Genomic DNA, 24,350 nt, shown 5'->3' on the forward strand with positions numbered 1-24,350 from the left:
CTTATTTTTTTATTTTTTGTAACTTAGCTTTTTTTATTTTTTGTACTTTAGTTAGTTTATGTAATTGTATTTAATTGTAGTTATTTGTAGTTAAGTGTTAGGTTTAATTGTAACTTAGGTTAGGATTTATTTTACAGGTAATTTTGTATTTCTTTTAGCTAGGTAGTTATTAAATAGCTAATAACTATTTAATAACTATTCTAACTAGCTAAAATAAATACAAAGTTACCTGTAAAATAAATATAAATCCTAAAATAGCTACAATGTAATTATTAATGATATTGTAGCTATCTTAGGCCTAGATTTGGAGTTTGGCGTTAGCCGTGAAAACCAGCGTTAGAGGCCCCTAACGCTGGTTTCTTACGGACTCCGGTATTTAGAGTTCAGTTACCGACACTCAAAAATCACCCAACGCTCAAATTTCTACCGACACCTCAGACCCAGTAGTAAACATATACCGACAAAATAAACATTCACGAATCACAAAACAAATATTACACAAAGTACACTTACACTCATACAAACACTACACTATATTTATTTTTAAGATTTATTAATTTTTCATCAAAATACAAAGGATCAAAGTTGCGAGATCTCGGGTGTTAGAAAAAAAACAACACAAATCCATTTTCCCATTGACTTACATTGACACACGGGAAAAGACCCTCATATACCTACATCTAACTAATAAGATTATCACAAACATACACTCATCGATGCATACAAACAATATACACCACATGACATACAAAAAATATTTATTTATCACAAAAAGAACACGATTTAGTTACTTTTTCACACAAGCTCATGACGTCACTCACTTTACGAGGAAAACCAGTCTTAGAAAAAAAAAATTACCAATTTTTAGAGCCTCCATTGACTTCTATTGGGAAGACGTGCTCGTGCACGCGAAACCCACATTTCCCTAACGCACGCAAATAGCGTAGACAGAAAAACTCCAAATACCAGCGCTAGAAAATATATGATTTCATGCGTTAGACCCAGCTATGATAAATAGATCAAGAAATGACTATTTCCCTATGGTGGATTTATGGCTTTTACTTATTGAATATTCCCAACACCATTAAATTGTTTCAGCCTTTTATATTACATCAACTACAAATCAATATCACTAGTAACAAACTTTTATTTAAAAAAATATTACATTTAAACGGACACAAAAATAATGTCAACTTTTCAGGATTCACAAACACTACACAATGGGAAACAATTCTCATTTACCTTTATTATTGCATTCAGTTATTCAACTCATATGCTTGCAGCAACAGCATATCTACATAGGCTTAACACATGATCAGTCATGGATGCACATACATTACTTTTAACATTCACTCATACATGTGCATTCAAATGATGGGGGAAAAACACATTACATTCTCTATAGGAATCACAAAACAGAACATATGGATTTTACTGTACTTTTAACATCATGATTCCATCACCAGAAACCATTAGGAATTACGTACAACAAGAACATCATTACACCAGATTACAGATGTCACTTTATGGGAAGGAACAACAATGCCAGACCGCTATATAGAAGTCAGCATATGTGGGACACAATCACAATATATACGTACATGTACATAACACGCATCACCCATCACGCAACCACAAAGCACACATTTATATTTTATTCAGCACACAATAACAATGTAGCACAATACAACAACACAATGAGGATTTCAGAATTACATAGGCAGGTTAATAATATCATGACGTCATTAGAAGATTCAACCATACACATCACAGATTCACGACTGTACCGCCCCTTTCGGAACTTTAACACTCAATACTACAATACAACATATACGTAAAGAACAGTTTGGAACAGCATTATTAGGGAGATTTGAATGGGACAATTAATAAATATTGTCAGATCGCAAATCACTTATATATATAATACTACAGATGACAGCCGGAAGTTATTCAGCATTAGTGCGATTTGAAAGGGACGCATACAATATTGACAGCTCGGCAATCACTTATATATACAATACTACAGATGACAGCCGGAAGTTATTCAGTATTAGTGCCATTTTAATGGGACGCATACAATATTGACAGCTCGGCAATCACTTATATATACAATACTACAGATGACAGCCGGAAGTTATTCAGTATTAGTGCCATTTTAAATGGACGAGTACAATATTGACAGCTCGGCAATCACTTATATATATAATACTACAGATGACAGCCGGAAGTTCTTCAGTATTAGTGCGATTTGAAAGGGACGCATACAATATTGACAGCTCGGCAATCACTTATATATACAATACTACAGATGGCAGACGGGAAGTTCGGAATTATTATTGCGATTTTAAAGGGACGCATACAATATTGACTGCTCGGCAATCACTTATATATACAATACTACAGATGGCAGACGGGAAGTTCGGAATTATTATTGCGATTTTAAAGGGACGCATACAATATTGACAGCTCGGCAATCACTTATATATATAATACTACAGATGACAGCCGGAAGTTCTTCAGTATTAGTGCGATTTGAAAGGGACGCATACAATATTGACAGCTCGGCAATCACTTATATATACAATACTACAGATGGCAGACGGGAAGTTCGGAATTATTATTGCGATTTTAAAGGGACGCATACAATATTGACTGCTCGGCAATCACTTATATATACAATACTACAGATGGCAGACGGGAAGTTCGGAATTATTATTGCGATTTTAAAGGGACGCATACAATATTGACAGGTCGGCAATCACTTATATATACAATACTACAGATGGCAGATGTTACTTTATCGTTTACAAACAATATTGCAGCAACATTGATCGATCACATTCGATGCACATTATACACAACTATGCACTTTCATTCATGTTAGCCTGGACGTGTGCTTGTTACTATAAGATCGCGTTTAAGAAATATTGATTACGCATATGATCAAACATTACAAACATGCACTGTATGTGTGATATTTTACACTTTCACATTGAGATTCATTGTTGGAAAACAACATTTCAGCAAACAACAAAAAAACGCCCACTGTGAAAGCATTCGCGCCGCTCACATACAAACAAGTGAATACAATTAGCAATCATTACAAACTCACTACCATTGGACTAATCGTACTATAAATCCCCCAAACAACATGGCCAAAGCATCACTTGTGATCCACATCAGATCAAGTGCATACCTTGTTACGCTGTTTTGAAAGATGGATGACGATGACATGGTAGACGCTGCTGGTGCTGCTATTGGCGAACTAGCTGTTGGTCGAATCAGGCAGCCTCGGCGGCTCAGACTGAGACGAAGGGGTCGTCTGGTTTGAGGTCCTCCTGTCTACAGGGTGAGACCCACCTTGGAAAACATGAGCGACTTTGAGGTTTATGATAAGTATCGGCTCGATCGCGAACAGCTCATTGGCCTTTACGATCTTCTTAAACCTCATTTGGAGCCACGTATAAGAATAAGGACTGCTGTTCCCACCATGAGTAAGATGCTAAGCTGTCTATACGTCCTGGCCTCCGGGAGTTTTCAATCCAGAGAACTGTACATGCATGGCCTGGCTCAAGGTACATTCTCTGTGGTGTTTGATAACTTTCTGGACGCCATGGTACGTATCAGTAAGCAATACATAGGATTACCACAGAATGATGGTGATTGGAGGCGCCTGAAGCGGGAATTCTTTGATATTGCTGAATTGCCCAATGTCTTGGGAGCCATAGATTGTACCCACATTGCGCTGCGTGCTCCAATTGATGACTTGCCCTTCAGAAATCGCAAACATTTTCATAGCCTCAACGTGCAGTATGTTTGTGACGCACGGATGAGGATTATGCATGTGTGTGCGAATTTTGGAGGGGCTAGTCATGATGCCCGCATCCTCTCTCTGTCGTCCCTGTGGAGACCGTTTGAGGAAAGACAAATGCCCCCTGGTTATCTCGTTGGTGAGTATTTGTGCACAACATGGTTAATTAGTTTTACAATTGCCACTGTAGTTTTAAAATGTTAGCGTAATGTTCAGCTATAGGATGCAATTTAACCATTTTTTTTCCCCCCACTAATGTCTACTTTTAGTTCAATGCAGATATGTAGCATGTCTTACCTTAAATGCTCAGATAGAGAATGTAATGTAACCATGTAGTTTGCATTTTACACAAGGTTTGGTTTAGGAGAAATACGCATATGTAGCATGTCTTAGCTGAAATGGGAAGATATTAGCGAATGCAATTTAACCATGTCATTGTCTCTTTCCGCTAATGTCTTTTAGTTCAATGCAGATATGTAGCATGTCTTACCTTAAATGCTCAGATAGAGAATGCAATGTAACCATGTAGTTAGCATTTTACACAAGGTTTGGTTTAGGAGAAATATGCATATGTAGCATGTCTTAGCTGAAATGGGAAGATATTAGCTAATGCAATTTAACCATGTCATTGTCTCTTTCCGCTAATGTCTTTTAGTTCAATGCAGATATGTAGCATGTCTTACCTTAAATGCTCAGATAGAGAATGCAATGTAACCATGTAGTTAGCATTTTACACAAGGTTTGGTTTAGGAGAAATATGCATATGTAGCATGTCTTAGCTGAAATGGGAAGATATTAGCTAATGCAATTTAACCATGTCATTGTCTCTTTCCGCTAATGTCTTTTAGTTCAATGCAGATATGTAGCATGTCTTACCTTAAATGCTCAGATAGAGAATGCAATGTAACCATGTAGTTAGCATTTTACACAAGGTTTGGTTTAGGAGAAATATGCATATGTAGCATGTCTTAGCTGAAATGGGAAGATATTAGCTAATGCAATTTAACCATGTCATTGTCTCTTTTTCCGCTAATGTCTTTTAGTTCAATGCAGATATGTAGCATGTCTTACCTTAAATGCTCAGATAGAGAATGCAATGTAACCATGTAGTTTGCATTTTACACAAGGCTTGATTTAGGAGAAATACGCATATGTAGCATGTCTTAGATGAAATGGGAAGATAGAGAATAATATTGAACTAGATTTTTTTATTTTAAAATAAACATTTGTTACTGGATTATCGTGTACCAAACTTTTTATTGGACTACAAATACTATTTTGAGGATTCAGTTAGAATTATGTTCTGTTCATAATTTATAGGTGATTCTGGGTACATGAGCCGGCCTTGGCTCATTACCCCCTTGTGTAGCCCGACTGATGTGTCTGAGGAGCGCTACAATAGGGCTCATAAGAGAACCAGGGCGGTGGTTGAACGGATGTTCGGGCTCCTGAAGATGAGGTTCAGGTGCCTGGACAGGTCGGGAGGAGCCCTCCAGTACAACCCAAAGAAGGTGGCTAAGATCGTTGTAGCCTGTAGCGTCCTGCATAATATTGCACAGTGGGCTGGGATGCTGCAGGCCGTCCCGGCGGACCGAAACCTCCTCAGAGATGAGGAGGATGATCCTGTTCTAGAGGGGCCATTCTGGGACGAGGGGCTCAATGTCAGAGCAGACATCATCAACCGCCACTTTAGACGGTAAAGAATAGAAGTTAGACTGGAGTATTGTCAATAGATGTGAACTCTAGGGAAATGACAAGTAGAGAATTGTGCAAACATGTTAGGATTGTTCATAAAATGCTAAAAATGTGTTTCATTTATTAATATAGGTGATGCTCTGGGCATTGGGTCCTGTAGCGAGTCTTTGCCACCTGGTTTTTAAAGAGGACATCAGATGGTAAGTATAAATGTATGGACTGTTGCTGGCATGAATTGTACACAAATACATCATATGGCATACATTTTCTAAACTAGTATTTAGTTTACACATTACTTAAAATGTAAATACTCAGAAAGGGATCCTCTAGCATGACTATGGTACAATGTCACACATTAGAGGTTTGTTCTGCTCAATATGACTCATCTTCATACTTGATAGAACATAACACAAGATGCTACACACGCTTAGTAAGCTAGTGACAGAAATTTATTCTGAAATGGGGGGTGGGAGAGGGGTACAGAACTGATTCACACACTTGTAGTAATTTTTATTAAACTTTTTCTGCCATTAGGGAGCTGACTTAATCTAAAGACTGAAAGGGAAGAATTAGAAGCCTGAAAGTGAAGATTGCCCAGACTGACAGTGGAAAAAGCCAAGATTGAAATTGAAGTATACCAATGGGATCATGTCTGGCATTATCTTTCCAATCTGCTGACCTTGAAAACCATACAAAGACATGTTCACATGAATAAGACACCTATTGAAGATCAACTGTTTACCCCTGAATTGACTTTCAAAGACCATGCATTATCCAGGTTGGTGTATTAATGCATGCTAGTTAAGAATCACAGGAAGAATGTTGAATATTAGTAGCTTACATACATTAGTCATATTTAGTTCTTAATTAGATATTTAGGGATCACAATCAGACACTTAGATGATTTTACTTTTTTAGATGGTATTTCACAGTCCTCTATTTTATGAACTGATGAATAAGACACCTATTGAAGATCAACTGTTTACCCCTGAATTGACTTTCAAAGACCATGCATTATCCAGGTTGGTGTACCAATGCATGCTAGTTAAGAATCACAGGAAGAATGTTGATTATTGGTAGCTTACATACATTAGTCATACTTATTTCATCATTAGATATTTAGGGATCACAATCAGAAAAATGAATACATATTATAGTTGATATAAAGATATTTGAATGGACATGAAATATTACATTTATGTTCAGCATACATATATATTATTGAAATGTGATATACATTATTATGTATAATTAGAAATTCAGATATTTAAATTTATTTTTTATTACACAATAGAATGGTGTATGGTTTTTTTAAAAAAAAAAAAATAAATTTAATTAATAAATATCTTGAAAAAATGTTGAACAAAGTTAGAGCATAGACACAAGATGATTGTAAATGTATTTTATGAATATTTGACAACGTGTGTATTAACTTTGTTAAATATTTGTTTTTTTATTTCAGATTGTCATCTGATGACTTCAAGGAATATTTTTTGGTTTTTGTTTCAGAAACTTTTAATTTTTTAAATGGTAATAATAAACATTTTATTATTAAATACACTCTTTTGAACAGATTATAATAAATATCCATATAATCTGTCAATAAAAAACAATTTGACTCCCATGACTGGTAGTTGGCTATTTGACAAGCACATACATAAGATCAAATAATGCATTAATTTTAGAAAATCCACTGATTCCGAGAATATTACATTAAACTATCTTTTTTAACATTAATTGGGGAGTGAGATCCATCGATTCTTTTCTTTGGAAATTATTAGATGTTAAAATAATTTCGGATATGTAGTCAAAATTTGTCATAAATTATTTGTTTTCACTTTTAAGAAGGGGAAGTGGTTAACTTACATTAAAGTGACAGTGTTGTTGAATGTAAAATTAATTTTATAAGATCTTGTATCTTCCTTAGGTATCTCAAAACAATATTTTCCAAATTATTTTAATTTTTACATTTATAAATGGTAGGTCATTTAACTTGATATTTTTCACAAGCTAGTTATTGGATGCCAGGTTAATCGATTTAATTTTCTAGTGGAGTCATTTAACTATAGTTATTAATATTATGTAATTTTTAAAATCTTACCTTTTGGGTTAGACATCACATATCTATATATAATTTTCATTCCCCTTTAGTTTATTTTGACAATGTTAAATCAACATTCCAAATGTTTTGGTCCTTAAAGGGACATTCACAAAGTATATTGTGTATTGATTTTTAATTAATTCTTAAAATAATTTAAACATATTTAGAAAGTACTATAGAATTACATTCATTCTTTAAATATACTTTTAAAAAGATACATCAATGCACATATCTTAGTCAATTACATAAGGCATCTATGTGCAACCAACAATCAGCATCAAAATAGCCTATGTAGATATGTATTTAATCCAAGAATATATAATTACAATCTAATGATTGAATACCAAAACATATTAAGTAGTTCAAATATTATAATCTTATCCAAAATGCATACATAACATATAGCTTAATGTCCCTTTAAGCTGAAGACTCCGAAATACCTCCTTTACAATATATATTTCAGTCAGTGTGTAAAACAATCCAGAAGTTAATCTAAATTTCCTTTACTCATATGTTATACTAATTTAGCAAAAGGAAGGTGCTTAGGTTTCTGATTTTTAAAGCATTATTGTGAAATGTTTCTTTAAAGGGACATGAACTCAAAATATACTTAAAGGGAGACAGTTAAAAAATTAATGATTTATACATTCTGAATGAGTATTCTATTTTAAGCAACTTTAACAATTGTCTCATATTATGAATGCTCCTTGTGATGTTGCTATCATTACTTTAAAAATAAGGCATTCAATAGATAATTTATTTGCTTCAGTACTCTGGACAGAACTTGTTTTTTTGTGTTGGATTAATTTATCCAACAATCATCAAGGACAACCCAGGTTTTTTGCAACAATTGTCCGTAATCTAAAATATCATTATTGATTTGCAAAGAAAGATAACAAGATAATTCTTAACATTTGAGAATCGGATTAAATTATAAAGTTGCTTAACATTTCATGCTCAATCTGAATCACCAACGCTAAATTTGTTTGGACAGTGTCCCTTTAAGAGATTTAAAGAGTGTATTTACTTCTCTTCTTATCTTGACATACTTTGCTTGAAAAGCATATCGAGATAGGCTCAGTAGATGAAGATTGGTGGATGCACAGAGATGCCTTATGTGATTGGCTCAACCATGTGCATTTAAATTTCTTCTGTTGAGGATATCTAAATACTAAGATAAATTGATTTACATTTTAAAGTCTAAACAATTTTCTATCTCTACAGATCATTATATACAATTGTTTGGTTGTAATGTCTATTTAAAAATAAAGACGCCATTGCACAATAACATATATGAGCACTTCAGACAAATACAAGCTCGAGGTTTATTTACTAATAACAAACAAACCTGTAGTTTAACATTTATAAACAGATTATCCAAGTTACTGACATTATAACCTGAATTTGAACATTCAGAAATATTGCGTGGGAAACGCATCTTGAAACACCAGATTAGCATCTTTAAACATTAGAGTCTAATGTCACGCAATAGCACACAATCAATGTGCATTATGAAATACATTTAATAGAGCAATATCAATACTTCACAATAAGTAAAGAAATGGATTTTATGAACAATAAAGACATACAATATTAAATGTGTATTTGTATTAAAGAAACAGACTGTTATTAAACCGAGAAATGTCTACAACATTTAATAATGTGACAGTATTAGATTTTAAAGAGAATTTAATCATTAATATTTAACGGATCACGGATATTAAATCTGCGTCACACATATCCGCATGACAGGCCCATGAGTTACAAATAAGTCTACATGAAAAATGAAGTTACAGCACCATCAGGAAGTATGTGTAAGGAAGTTACTAAGATATGAAACATTAAGGAACGGCCAATCAGAGTTCATCACACAAACACAACTTGAGTCAGGATGGTCTCACAGACATTCTAACAATATTTCAAACTTTTATCCAATCAGATGTACAGATAACTTGTCCCATGGTGCATCTCATGTTTACTTCACCATATAAAAGTCCATTTCACGTTGCCATCTTTGTCAGTTCTCTAATGCCTGCAGGCAGTATATAATATTTATACAAAATTATATTCGACAACCCAGCAGGCATGTCAGCTCCCAGATTCACCAAGGAGGAGAGCGCTGCACTGGTCCACGCCGTCAAGGACTTTTATCCCCAGCTGTTTGGGAACAAGAGGAGGTTGACAGATGCGCATGTTAAGAAGGCCCTCTGGGAGTCTTTCACTAATGCGGTTAGATTGGTGTGTGACGTCCAGAGGAGCCAGGATCAAATCATGAGGAGATTCGGAGATATGAGGTTGCGGTTAACAAAAAAAGTCAACCTCATAAGGGACTGGGTACAAGCCGGTAAAAGAGGGGGCAAAAGAGAGGCCCCGCGGAAACTGTACCTACTCCCTTATGAGGTGACTTTATGCGAGCTCCTCAATCTCCGGGTCCCCAAAAGATTTAGATCCTCGCCATCCTCGGCCTCCTCTTCTTCCCTCCCAGCTGTGGGATCTGAAAGTCCTGACGCGGGGGCCAGGGCAGCTGCTTCTCCGTCCGGTGGCCTGGGAGGAGATGGAGAATCTGAACCAGGTAATTATCCAACTTCATATAATATCTTAATATTTGATTTTTTTTTAAAAAATGTGTATATAGTCAGATACTAAACCTATACAGATCTCACAACATACACTACATATGATGTTTAGATATCTGATTTTATATTAGTGACACATGAAATAAGAATGATGTTTCTTGCGCTCTACAGAATATGCGTCACAGAGCGAAAATGGAATAGCGCATACACGTTAACATGGGTTAGCTGTAAGTGGCATTGCTTTATACATGTTGGTCAAATGACGGATGCGTAATTCCGCATGGAATCATTGCGCAATGATCGCAAAAATTGAATTTTGCATACACGTTAACATGGGTTTGCTGTAAGTGGCATTGCTTTATACATGTTGGTCAAATGACGGATGCGTAATTCCGCATGGAATCATTGCGCAATGATCGCGAAAATGGAATTTCGCATACACGTTAACATGGGTTAGCTGTAAGTGGCATTGCTTTATACATGTTGGTCAAATGACGGATGCGTAATTCCGCATGGAATCATTGCGCAATGATCGCGAAAATGGAATTTCGCATACACGTTAACATGGGTTAGCTGTAAGTGCCATTGCTTTATACATGTTGGTCAAATGACGGATGCGTAATTCCACATGGAATCATTGCGCAATGATCGCGAAAATGGAATTTCGCATACACGTTAACATGGGTTTGCTGTAAGTGGCATTGCTTTACACATGTTGGTCAAAATGAAATGTGAATTATTATATATGTGAAGAATACAGTATTCTTATTTTCAATATTATACATAATAAAAAAAGAAGAATCCAAATAAATTATAACATATGCCCATCAATTGATGAGAATGAAATAACACCAAAAAATAATTAAAGCTACAGTAAACAACACAACTGATTGAAAATAAGAGTACAGGATATATTTATCATGAATTGAATTGAGGAAACAATTAACTCATGGGACTACCAAAGGATTAATATTTTTAAATTGATTTGCTAATAATGTAAAGATTTTAAACATGGCATGATTTGTATTAATGATATCCAATCCTCATTTAATATATTACAGATCTGGATGTTGGTGCTGGATCCTCAAGGCAGGGCTTGTCACAGTATGGTATGTTTCATTTTAATTGACATTTGTCTTAGAAACATGGACAGAACATTACATACTAAATCCACATTGTTCAATATTTATATGTATCTGCAAAATGGATTTTAAAACTTTTTGCAAATAAGAATAAATAAAACAGAAAAATAGTATTACATTGTAAGACTACTCTGATTTTTTTTTTTAATTTAAGATATCCCATCTATTCTGGATGTCTTAATTTTAATGTCAGATTCTTTGAATGTCCAATTTATATTCTTCCCTTGTGTATTGCTTAATCTTATTTGTATACATTTTTAAATAATACACACAATTTTGCATATGTTTAGATTTTAAAAATATAGATTCAATTTTTGAAATTGATCACGTCATTTAAGGGACATGCCAACTACATTTTACATAGAATTATTTTTAAACGTGATTTTATTGTTTTGTTTAAACATTTTATGAGCTACATTGGTTCAGTCTATTGTTTTATTTCATAAACAAATTAATGGATTTTGGTTTAGGTTAAACAATGCATTACTGGTATTATCCGGCTGTTTTGCTATGCATAAATTGGCATATTTCCAAAAGTTAAAATCATGTGTTCAGATAACAGTAGTACATAGTTTAAAAAAGTATACAATTACACATTTAGAGCTTCATGTCCCTTTAATAGATGAAAATTATATAATTCTTAGGATATCCTTAAATAACATATTAGATTTGAATTGCATGCTCAATCCCATTCATTACATCAACATATGGAGTAGAGAATTCATTAACAACAACATTGTCAAATCAATATAATTTTATATTAAAGGGATACTGAGCTAAAATTATTAATGTTGTCATTCAGATAGAGCATGCAATATTAATCAACATTTAAATATAATACTATAATCATATGTGAAATATTCAATTGCTAAATGTATTTTAAAATCAAGAATGTACGTTTATCTGCAGCTCAATTTTGGTTGACCAACCTGGGTTTTGATTGATGATTGGTGGATACCTTCAACAAACAATATTTATTGAATCCAATATTGCTTATCTGCCTTTAAGATTAAAATGTAGCAACATTCAAATTATAATAGGAGTCAATGTTAAATCATTTGGAACAGTTTGAACAGTGAAATCAATGATTGAAATAAATCATGTCAGTGTCCCTTTAATAAACAATAGATTCATTCATCTTTACATTCTTTGGATTAGACAATATTGATATATAATTCACATATTCACTGTTGGAGTTACTTTATAGATATCAGCATATTCTAACAGCACCATGATTACATATTTGTACTAATCAATTTGGTTTTGTATTGTGATAAATATGTGTTGTGTCCTAAACAAGATTACTGTACATTGCACAAATGGCTCGATGTGCCACATGTCTTTGTTTATATTTGTCAACAGCTGTTATTCAAAATGTGGTTTGTGTGTATTCTTTTAAGAACATTGATCAATGGGTATATTTAGATATGCAATAGCATCGTATGAGATGAGTTTGATGTCTAATATAGTCAGAAATTAAACATATGTTCAATACATCATTTTTAACAGAATCCCCTTGATTCAATCAAGCATTTGTTTGTTTAATGACTGCTCTATTCTTCACATTTTCAAGTTGATTATTCTTAAAATTCGCTACAGATGTGATTTAGTGCTATCCCAAATGTGTTCACTAATATATATCTATATCATTCATAGAGAGAGTTGGTGTGGGGAGCCCACAGGAATCCAGCAGTGACACAGAGCCGCCTTTACGGTCTCCTGGTAAGTCCATTGACTCATTTATATGTCATTGAAGGTGTATTGATAATCAATATTATGAGCATGATTCTGATGAAGCATAACATTTGAAACAAACATACAATTTACTCCTCTGATTATATATTAATTTTCTTTGAATATTGAAAGATTAATAATTAAAACTTTCTTAGTCTACACCTTTGTTATTCAGAAGATGTATAGCATATGTTTGTTTCCATGTTCATTTTTGACAACAGTCATCAAGTGATACACACATGAGAAATCTTAAATGTTCTATGTACTATGCTTTTATGATTTTAAAATTAATACAAACAATACATTGAAAATCTGAATCATTGAGAAAAACAAATCAAATGTCATTTGTATGCTCCATCAAAATGATGTAAATCATAACTTTGGGTGTGTATATCCTTAATGCAACATTGATGTGTGTCTTTGATCAACAGTAACATATGTTATAATATCTGATATTAACGTGTACACAACATGTTATGTTTTACAGAGATTGATTTAACATGTGTGACGGAGGAGGAAGAGGCTGCCTTGGAGTCTGATGGTATGTGAAATATATCTATCATGTTTCCAACATGTTGCTTTATTGGAAATCATTTTATTGAAGACATTCAAAGTCTACAGCTTTTGCACTTTAAAAAGGAATATTATTTGTCTGTTCAAATACACTACTGCCCCCTTTCTATATCAGGCAGCATGAAAATATGTTTTTTTTTATTATAAATTTATAATTCATGCCATCATTATGTCACATGCATATTCCAGGCCAAAACACAATAATACTGTTATAATTGTACAGACAGTCATTGATATTCATCTGAGTGCCTATATGCATACCATATCCTCATTTCATAATTGTTTAGAAATTCTAACACACTTCGAAGTATATTGAAAACATAATCAATTTGAAATGCGTTGGTTTGATTTCATGATGTATGAGATGTTAATATATTTGGATTATTTTTTTCAGATGGATCCTCCACCTCTGGTCATCTGGTTTCCGCCCCTGCCCAGTCCCCTGACCAGTCACAGACCCCAGCCCATGCCCAGACCCCTGCCCATGCCCAGACCACTGCCCAGGCCCAGACCACTGCCCAGGCCCAGACCCCTGCCCAGGCACAGACCACTGCCCAGGCCCAGACCCCTGCCCAGGCACAGACCACTGCCCAGGCCCAGACCCCTGACCAGGCACAGACTCCTGCCCATGCCCAGACCCCTGCCCAGGCCCAGAACCCTGCCGGCCCTTCCCATTTGTCATTTCCTGTCCCTCCCAAAAAACGCCCCTTCCCTGACCCTCCCAAAACACGCCCCTTCACCCCCCTTCGCCGCTCTCCCCGTATTATGGGCCGTACAGCTGCCCAGACCCCAACTCACCACTCCCCAGCTGTACGGCCTACCCCGGAGCAGCAGCTCATCCCTCCCCAACCCAATCCCATCCCTCCCCAACTCAATCCCATCCCTCCCCCCTGTCTCAACCTTCATTGTCCTGGGTGTCGGATTGTCCTTCCCAGGCACAGCTGTAAGTATCATTCAAAATCCACATTATAAGATACTTAAAGGTACACTGAAGGAAAATTGTTTCTATTGTGATTCAAATAGAGCATGCAATGTTAATCAAATTTATAATTTACTACTCTTATCAATTATTCTTCATTCTCTTGCTATCTTTATTGAAACAAAGAAATGCCTAGAATTAATTTTAAATTGAAAATAATTGTGGACATCATTTCTTTATTGTTGGATGAATGTATCCATCAACCAGCAGGGACAACCAAAGTTGATAAACAAATATGGCCTGCCCTATAAACCTACATTCTTGCATTCAAAATCTAGCTAGAGAATTCTAACATTTAAAGAATATGTGTAATTTTGTCATATTTGTAATGTCATGCTCTATCTGAATCAGTCAATTAAATATTTAGGTTCAGTGTCCCTTTAATTTGATATCACTACATATACCAATCACCACTACTTGGATCCAACAATTTATGTACAAATGTTGATACATTATCTCTTGTCTAACCCAGTGGGAATGTAATTTCTTCAGGTTGCTATGTTTACACAGCTTGTCCTCAACGCCAAAATGTTTAAGGATAGGTGTGCCTACCACAGTATAATTAAAATATTTAAATTGCTAATGTAAGTACAATGTAAATCCTTTAACAAGATTTGATACACTCAAGCTGTATAAGTGGATCATCGAAAACCAATTAAAGGGGACAACATGTTTGAGTAAACTGTCCCTTTAATGATTTCGGTCTGTCTGAATAACATATTTAATGTGTAAAGAATCAATTTAAACAAATTGATGTAAAGAATGATTTGTCTTTATGATGACAATGTATCTTTGCTTATTTTTTCGTCTATTGTGTAATTATCCTTAATATTTGATTTATTATTTATTTTAGGCTGTGACTCAGCATGGCTCATGCTAGAAGGTATAGCACGAGTAGAGCAGGCCGTGTTCAGGAACGCAGCTGTCCTGAGAGGGATGAACGACACCATGCAGGCCCAGCTCCGGGTTCAGGATTTGACTCTGCGGCAGATCATGCTATTAAATTCAAGGCCTGAATCCGGAGCTGGACATGCACAGGACGATGAAGAGGATGACCAGTAAGTGGAGGATCTGGAGATGCTCCAAGGGCGCAGATAAGAATCCTCCGTCCACATGTTGATGTTTTTGTTATAGTTGCCATTTGGCCTTTTTCTAAGTTTATTGTTGTGCCTGTTGCACTCTTTTACCTTGTCATATGTCTCCAATGGGGCTATGCTGGCCCTTGGCAACTCTCTTCATGGACTGTGATGCACTGTGTTACCTTGTCATATGTCTCCAATGGGGCTATGCTGGCCCTTGGCAACTCTCTTCATGGACTGTGATGCACTGTGTTACCTTGTCATATGTCTCCAATGGGGCTATGCTGGCCCTTGGCAACTCTCTTCATGGACTGTGATGCACTGTGTTACCTTGTCATATGTCTCCAATGGGGCTATGCTGGCCCTTGGCAACTCTCTTCATGGACTGTGATGCACTCTGTTACCTTGTCATATGTCTCCAATGGGGCTATGCTGGCCCTTGGCAACTCTCTTCATGGACTGTGATGCACTGTGTTACCTTGTCATATGTCTCCAATAGGGCTATGCTGGCCCTTGGCAACTCTCTTCATGGACTGTGATGCACTGTGTTACCTTGTCATATGTCTCCAATGGGGCTATGCTGGCCCTTGGCAACTCTCTTCATGGACTGTGATGCACTGTGTTACCTTGTCATATGTCTCCAATGGGGCTATGCTGGCCCTTGGCAACTCCCTTCATGGACTGTGATGCACTCTGTTACCTTGTCATATGTCTCCAATGGGGCTATGCTGGCCCTTGGCAACTCTCTTCATGGACTGTGATGCACTCTGTTACCTTGTCATATGGCTCAAATATTCCTTATTTTTACAAGATTATTTATAAACGTTGTTGATGTTTTCTTACATACTAATAAAAGACATGTCATTGCACAATTCTTTGTCCTCATTCTTCATTTTATTGATTGGAAGCTCTAGTTTATCTGGTTGATCCTTAAAGGGACCTACCAAAAATAATGGATTTTCAAGAATCATATATGTAATACAATTGTAAATGACTTTAAGATTAACATCTCCAATGTAATTTTATTATTTGTCTTTATATATTTTTCTCAAAGCTTTATCATTGCATGATTATGATTAGCATAGTAATTCTTTTATATATGTATATATAGATTGTTATTTGTGTATATATGTATATTTAAATTTTCACATCCATGTGTGTATTTAGAAACTCTGCATGAATTGATGCACCTTTAACAAATGATCTGAGGATTGATACAATGATATAATCCCTGTAAAGGGTTCATTTTATTGAAATAGTATTGTCTATGTGTATCCTCTTTTTAAAAACAAAATAATGTCCCTTTAAGTGATGGTGAGCACAATTGTTAATGAATGTATTTCCATTTCTAAAGCGTTTTTGTCCTTTTTACATGAACAAGGACATATAATCTTATTAATAAACAATCTTATTGTAATGTTGACAGCACATGTATTTCATTTTCAATTCTATCTTATTGTAAAAGTGTAACCAAATAAATCTCTGTGTGTAATGCGCATATTTTAGATGATAAATATTTTTTAACAAATATGTTAACAAAATACTTCTCCTCCCATATATGGCTATAGGTAGGCTGACCATATTTCAACTTGAATAAATGACACGTTTGATCAATACATGTGTCATTATTGTTATTCCAAAACAATCTAAACATATCTTAAAACATCAATGGCATATGTATTTCTCATGTGTATCTTTTAAATGTTAAAGATATACACCATAGCTATAGTTAAAGGGACAGTCAAGTCCGAAAAGATGATTCATGATTTCGTGACATTCCTAGATAGCAATCTACACACATACTAGTTACTAAAATATAAATACGTTTCTTATTGATATGCCAAGCTGTCAACTGAGTCCTTGTATTGGCTGCGGTTTTTCAGCGATCTCGGATGCGCCATGTTGCTTAAGACGTCACCTGCCAGGCTGTCCAATGATTCCTTGTATTGACTGACGTTCTTACGTGATCAAGAATGTGCCTTTTATTGGATTGCGTTTTGACGCGATCAATGATGCGCCTTTTTTTTTTGCGTTCTTACGTGATCAAGAATGTGCCTTTTATTGGATGGCGTTTTGACGCGATCAAGGATGCACCTTTTTTTTTTTTGCGTTCTTACGTGATCAAGAATGTGCCTTTTATTGGATGGCGTTCTTACGTGATCAAGGAAGCGCCATGTTAATTAAGACGTCACATGCAAATGTAAAAAAACGTCTGATTGTATTACGTAGTCCCGCAATATTTGTTTGTGCACGTGAAACACGTTTGTGAATGAAGCCAGTTTTAAAAACCTTGCGAATATGGATTTTTTGCATCATGTTACATTGTTGACCCGTAGCTGATAAAGACCACCACATTCTCTTTTGCTGGATGTCTGGTTGAATAAACGAACGAAAGCAAAATGTTTTAATGCATATGATATTTCGAGGCAAGTGCAAATCTCTATAGTCCATGTTGTTTAATATGTTTGTCAACAATATGTTCCTTTTTCTGAAAAATGACTGTTGTGTTTAATGTTAAAGATATCTAATTCATAAATATGTGCTATTGTGTTAGAATAAAGTAATCAATATGCATTTATCTTTATCATATGCTAAATATATGATGCCGACTTCTTCTAAATGTAATTTCGTCGTATATTTTATTAAAGGTTCATTAGACACTCACATTATAAATCAAATCTTTTAATTTGTTCTCTAGTTAGATAGTCCATTGTTTAACAAATACACGTTTCATTTTGCTTCTGTTCAAATAAAAAAAAGTAATTTTCAGACTCCTCGCCAAGCCTCTAAGTTTCATGTGAGTACCATCTCCAGCTTTCTCCTGTTTTGTGTATGATGGTGTATTGTCTTGTTTTACGTTTGTAATGGGGGTTCATCTATATTTTTTAATAGAGCTAACCCGATTTTCTTTGAAAGTGTTTAAAGCTTTGTAATATTGATATCAGTATATGTTAATCTTGTTGTTTCTAGTAGTGTCTATTACATACAGTTCTGTTAAAAATACAGTATACTGTCCCTTTAATGCAAATGTTTATTTTTGTATCATGTATGAGTTCCACATTGGTTAATCTCCAAATATATTATTGTTAGCATATTTTCACCCCCCACTCCTAAAAGGACTTTAAACCATATTCATTGTTAAAACAAATGTCTTTATAAAAATAAATTAACACAATAATGTCTCTTTAAGAAAATAGTCTTTATTTAACACGTCAATATAAATCTGATTTCCAAATTTATTGTTTGAACAAGTACATGTAGATATACCAACAATCTTCAAATATATGTTAGCATATGTAATTTTGTTAAAGGGACAGTTTAGAAAACAAATAATGTTTTGCATTATTCTAAAAGTCAATTTTGTAATATCAATGATATCAAATGTTTCTCACCAATTAATCATTTGTCTGTGTTTATTTTAAATTGCGAGCTAAACCTATGAGGTTCGTGTGCTCATTTCTTCGAGCTTGAAGAGTGCATGTAATCATTATACAATTTGACCACTAGAGCGCATTTGGATAGCATTTGTATATGTAAAACCTTGTGCTCATACAGCATATTATTTACCATGTATTGATCATTGATATCTAAAATGTTGTTATGTCAGAACAACAAATAAGTGGTCATTTTTCATAGTCATAGATACAAGGGTAAGCACATAAGTCACACGTATTTCTCCATGTTTTGTTGTTTCCAACTTGATAATGCGTAATACTGTGTTTTCTTTGTAATCAATAATTTTCTGACTGTCCCTTTAAGTTGTGTTATTGGCATTCAAACAGTAATATGCCATCATGGATAATTGTAATGGTAATTTTGTTTGCGATTCGGGAAACAGTTTGGACATCACATCACAGAAACCAATCAATATCATGAACAAGGATAGGTATGTGATGATGTGGTTTTCACACACTTATAACCCACACTCTGCAAACAATCTGCCTCCATGGACCCGGTCCCATAGAAGTAGATTATATACAGAGTGTGGTCCACAAGTGTATGAAAACCACATCATCACATACCTATCCATTACACATTAAATAAAAAAAACATTAAACATGAAAACAAATACTTACTTCCTCTTCCTTCCCCTCTTCCCACGGGGCTGAGGCTCTGGGAGGGGCAACTGACGACTCTGACGAGTTCTCCTTGGAGATGTTGTGGGAAGAGTGGAAGGAAGAGTACTGGGACGACCAAGGTGAGGAGGAGAAGATGGCTGAGGAGGAGAAGATGGCTGAGGAGGAGAAGATGGCTGAAGAGGAGAAGATGGCTGAAGAGGAGAAGATGGCTGAAGAGGAGAAGATGGCTCGGCAGGAGGAGATGTCCCGGCAGGAGAAGATGGGCCGGCAGGAGAAGATGGGCCGGCAGGAGAAGATGGCCCAGCAGCAGGAGGCCCAGCAGCAGGAGGCCCAGCAGCAGGAGGCCCAGCAGCAGGAGGCGGACCAGGAGGCAGACCAGCATGCGCCTCCCGGAAAAAAATTAAACATCTCTTGGTGTAGATTAATGATTCTGTTTTGGCCTTGTTCTATTCTATTAAGTATGTTTATTATTTGGTTTTGGCCTTCAATTATTTGGTTTTGTCCATCAAGAATTCGAGTTCGGCCTTCGATATTTTGTATCCGGGAGTTACGCATCTGGTCTATGTAGTCCAGTAGAACCCGCATCTCCGCTATTTCCTCTTGTTGTGCTTGGAGGGGTACCCGTGCACGGCGGGGTGCCCGTGCACGGCGGTGTGCGGGTTCTTGAGGGGCCTCTGGTTCCGCGGCCTCCTCCTCTGCTTCCGGGGCCTCTTCATCTGCTTCTGTGCCTTCTTCGTCACGGGGGGCCTCTTCCCTCCGAAGTGGAAATTCCTCCCCACCACTCTCATCCCGGGGAGATGGAGGAGGCTGTATTTGTTGTGCTGCCTCCTCCCCAGACTCTGTATATTTTAAAAAATAAAAATTGTATATATTAGCATATTTGCAAATGAAGCTTTAAATGACTTAGCTTACGATACAATTACAAATGCAGAATCATTAATCCACTTTGAAATCTAACAATCAATACGATTTCCGCATTTTCTAAACCGTGTTTGTGATATCTCTGGTCAATCTGAATGTTTTAGCGTTTGTTTTCAGTCTGTTTAAATGCACACCTAACCTATAGCCTAGATACTGATGTAACCGCAAAGTAATTGAATGCGTGTAAACAACGTTATAGCATTAATCTGATCCTTAAAGGGACATGAAACCCAATGTTTTATCTTTCATGATTTAGAAGCATACATTTATAATCAACTTTCTAATGTACTTTTCTTATCTAATTAGCTTCATTCTCTGGATATTCTTTGCTGAAAAGCATATCTAAATATGCTTAGAAGATGCTGATTGTTAGCTGAATATAGCTGCCTCCTGTGATTGTTTCCCCGTGTGCATGGCTATTTCTTCATTAAAATATATCTCAAGAATGATTCAAATTAGGTAATATAAGTACATTTGAATGTTTTGTCAAATTGTATTCGCTACCTCAATCATGAAAGTAAAGGTTTGCGTATAGTGTCCCTTGAAATACATTCGTATGTGAATTTATTCTTCAATGAGCTTACCGTCAGATGAGAATGGCAGGTTCCCGGTATCAATTCCTCCGATACCGACTACATCCACCTCGGAGATGCTGGGCCGCAACATTTCCTCCCATCGGCAGTACTCTATTTCCAGGGCAGGGCCGCCACCGGTTCCTGCGGAATGTCGGGCCTCCAGGCTTAACTTTTTCTTGAGATCCATCTTACAGTCCCGGTAGCGATGTTTTATAGAGTCCATATCTCTGTTCCGGCCACCCACTGCATTGACTGCATTCCTTATTTCATTCCAGAGCCTCCTCTTCTCAGTCGGGGTAGTCTTCTGGTGCTGCAGCCTCCTATACCTGGCCATATAGGCCTCTACGAGGGCTTCCTTCTCCTCCATCGAAAACCTCGCCTCCCTAGTCGCCTTGGCCTTCCCCTGTGACGATGCCCTCTGTTTCCCGGACTGTGAAGCCCTACTCTGTCCGCCACTGGGCCCAGCCACTTGTTCATCTTGAACCAAGTGGCTGGGTCCACCCACCGCTTCCACCCCCGCTTCCTGCCCCCCTTCCTGCCCCCCTTCCTGCCCTGTTCCTCTCCCCCTCCCTCTCCTCCCCCCTCTACCTCTCCCCTGCCTGCCCTCCATCTGTTCCCTAAACTAAACCCCAAATAATCAAACAAAAAGTGAGTGTGATGAAATGAAAGGGGGTCAAAATAAAGAACTAAAAAGACAAAAAAAGTGCTGAAAGTGTGAGAGGGATCTAAAAAAACAAAGAGGGTAAGGAGTATTTAAATAAACCAAAAGAAGAAGAAGAATAAAAGGAGGATATGTAAACTAAATGTAACTAGGGGATGGGTATGGGATGGGTATGGGGTATGGGATAAGAGTAAATGGGATGAAAGGGAATGGGACTACAGGGAATGGGGTATGGAGTGTAGTATGAGGGAGTATGGGGTATGGAGTGTATGTAGTGTTATTGATAAGTGTATGTATGTATTGAATGTGTTTGCGTGTAAATGTGTTGTGTACAGAAAAAACACTCGCTCGCTAACTCACACTACTACTAATTCTCACTAACACACTACTACTAATTCTCACTAACAAACACTCCCACTAACTCTCACTAACTCCCACTACCACTAACTCACGCTCCCACTAACTGACTCACACTAGCACTAACTCTCACTAACAACTCTCACTAACTACTCCCACTCCCACTAACTCACTCACGCTCCCACTAACTGACTCTCTCCCACTCCCACTAACTCCCAATAACTCACTCACGATAACACTAACAACTGACTCTCTCACGCTAACACTAACTCACTCACAATAATGCACAAACTCTCTAATCTTAAACCTCCAATCTCCAAAGACCCACCAGCAACACAGTCAAAGAAGCCATGCTTGTGTGGTGCTTATATACCCTGTGTAAATGTTTAATGATGTACCAATTTCCGTTGTAAATTGTGTTCAGGTGTGCTTTATTAGCAATTAATATTAGTGCAATGTGTATTAGTTGTGTGAATTTGCGCATGCTCATTTGGAGTTAGTATTTGTGGAATGTGTAGAATGCAATGATGTCATAGTGGTCGTTTTCTCTAACATTGTCCAATAGTATTCTGTTTAAATGTGAATTTGCGATGGTGTGTTATTAGTGAAGTGTTGTATATGTATGTTTGTCCTAATATATAGTGATATTGAATGCGATTATTTTTCTAGTGTATGTATATATTTTTTATTCCTTGTTGTTATTTTGCGAATTTCCGCATCTTAAAGTATATGCGTATTCCCCGTATTAAATTTTATTAAAATTCCCCCCGCTTGTGAATGTGTAATGCTTGTGTGCTTTGTTGATTGATTGTTGTTGTGACATTTGCGGCGTGTTATTGTTGTGCATGATGTGGTATGCGTCATATGACCGAGCTGTGCGTATTTCTCGCGAGATCGAGTGTTAGGTGAAAAAAGCTATTTTTTTGCTTTTCCATTGATCTCTATGGGAGACTGTCTAACGCGGGCAGGATTCCGCGTGTGACATACACGCGTTAGGAGCATCGTTAGATGGTCTTTTTTGAACTCTAAATACCAGAGTCAAACAATGCCGTGCGTTAGACATAAACCACGCGTAGCGTTAGCAACCCATCTACCGCCAAACTCCAAATCTAGCCGTTAGGGTTTATTTTACAGGTAAGTATTTAGTTTTAAATAGGAATAATTTATTAAAGTATAGTGTAGTGTTAGGTGTAATTTTAACTTAGGTTAGTTTTTATTTTACAGGTCAATTTCTCTTTATTTTAGCTAGGTAGCTATTAAATAGTTAATAACTATTTAATAGCTATTGTACCTAGTTAAAATAAATTGAAAGTTGCTGTAAAATAAAAATGAATCCTAAGATAGCTACAATATAATTATTATTTATATTGTAGCTATATTAGGGTTTATTTTAAAGGTAAGTATTTAGTTTTAAATAGGATTAATTTAGTTAATAAGAGAAATATTATTTTGATTTATTTAATTAATATTTAAGTTAGGGGGGTGTTAGGGTTAGTGTTAGACTTAGGTTTAGGGGTTAATAATTTTATTACAGTGGCGGTGGTGTAGTGGGGGGCAGGATAGGGGTTAATAAATTTATTATAGGTGGCGACGGTGTAGGGGGGGCAGGATAGGGCTTAATAAGTTTAATATAGGTTGCGGCGGGGTCTGGGAGCAGCAGTTTAGGGGTTAAACTATTTATTTTGTTGCGGCGAGGTCCGGGATAAGCAGGATAGGGGTTAATAACTTTATTATAGAGGGCGGCGGTATAGGGGGGGCAGGATAGGGGTTACTAGGTATAATGTTGGTGGCGGCGGTGTCCGGGAGCGGCGATTTAGGGGTTAATACATTTATAAGAGTTGCGGCGGAGTCTAGGAGCGGCGGTTTAGGGGTTAATAACTTTATTGAGTTGCGGGGGGCTCCGGGGGCGCTGGTATAGGGGGTAGAACAGTGTAGTTAGTGTGGGTGCTTAGTGACAGGCTAGCAAGAAAGCTGTCAAAAAGCCGAAGAGCAGCGAGATCGGATGAGTGATAATTCTCACAGTCCACTGCTCATCGCCCCGTACTTGGTGCGTGGCATTTTGACAGC

This window comes from Bombina bombina, chromosome 6 (assembly GCF_027579735.1).
Source record: "Bombina bombina isolate aBomBom1 chromosome 6, aBomBom1.pri, whole genome shotgun sequence".
Taxonomy (NCBI): domain Eukaryota; kingdom Metazoa; phylum Chordata; class Amphibia; order Anura; family Bombinatoridae; genus Bombina; species Bombina bombina.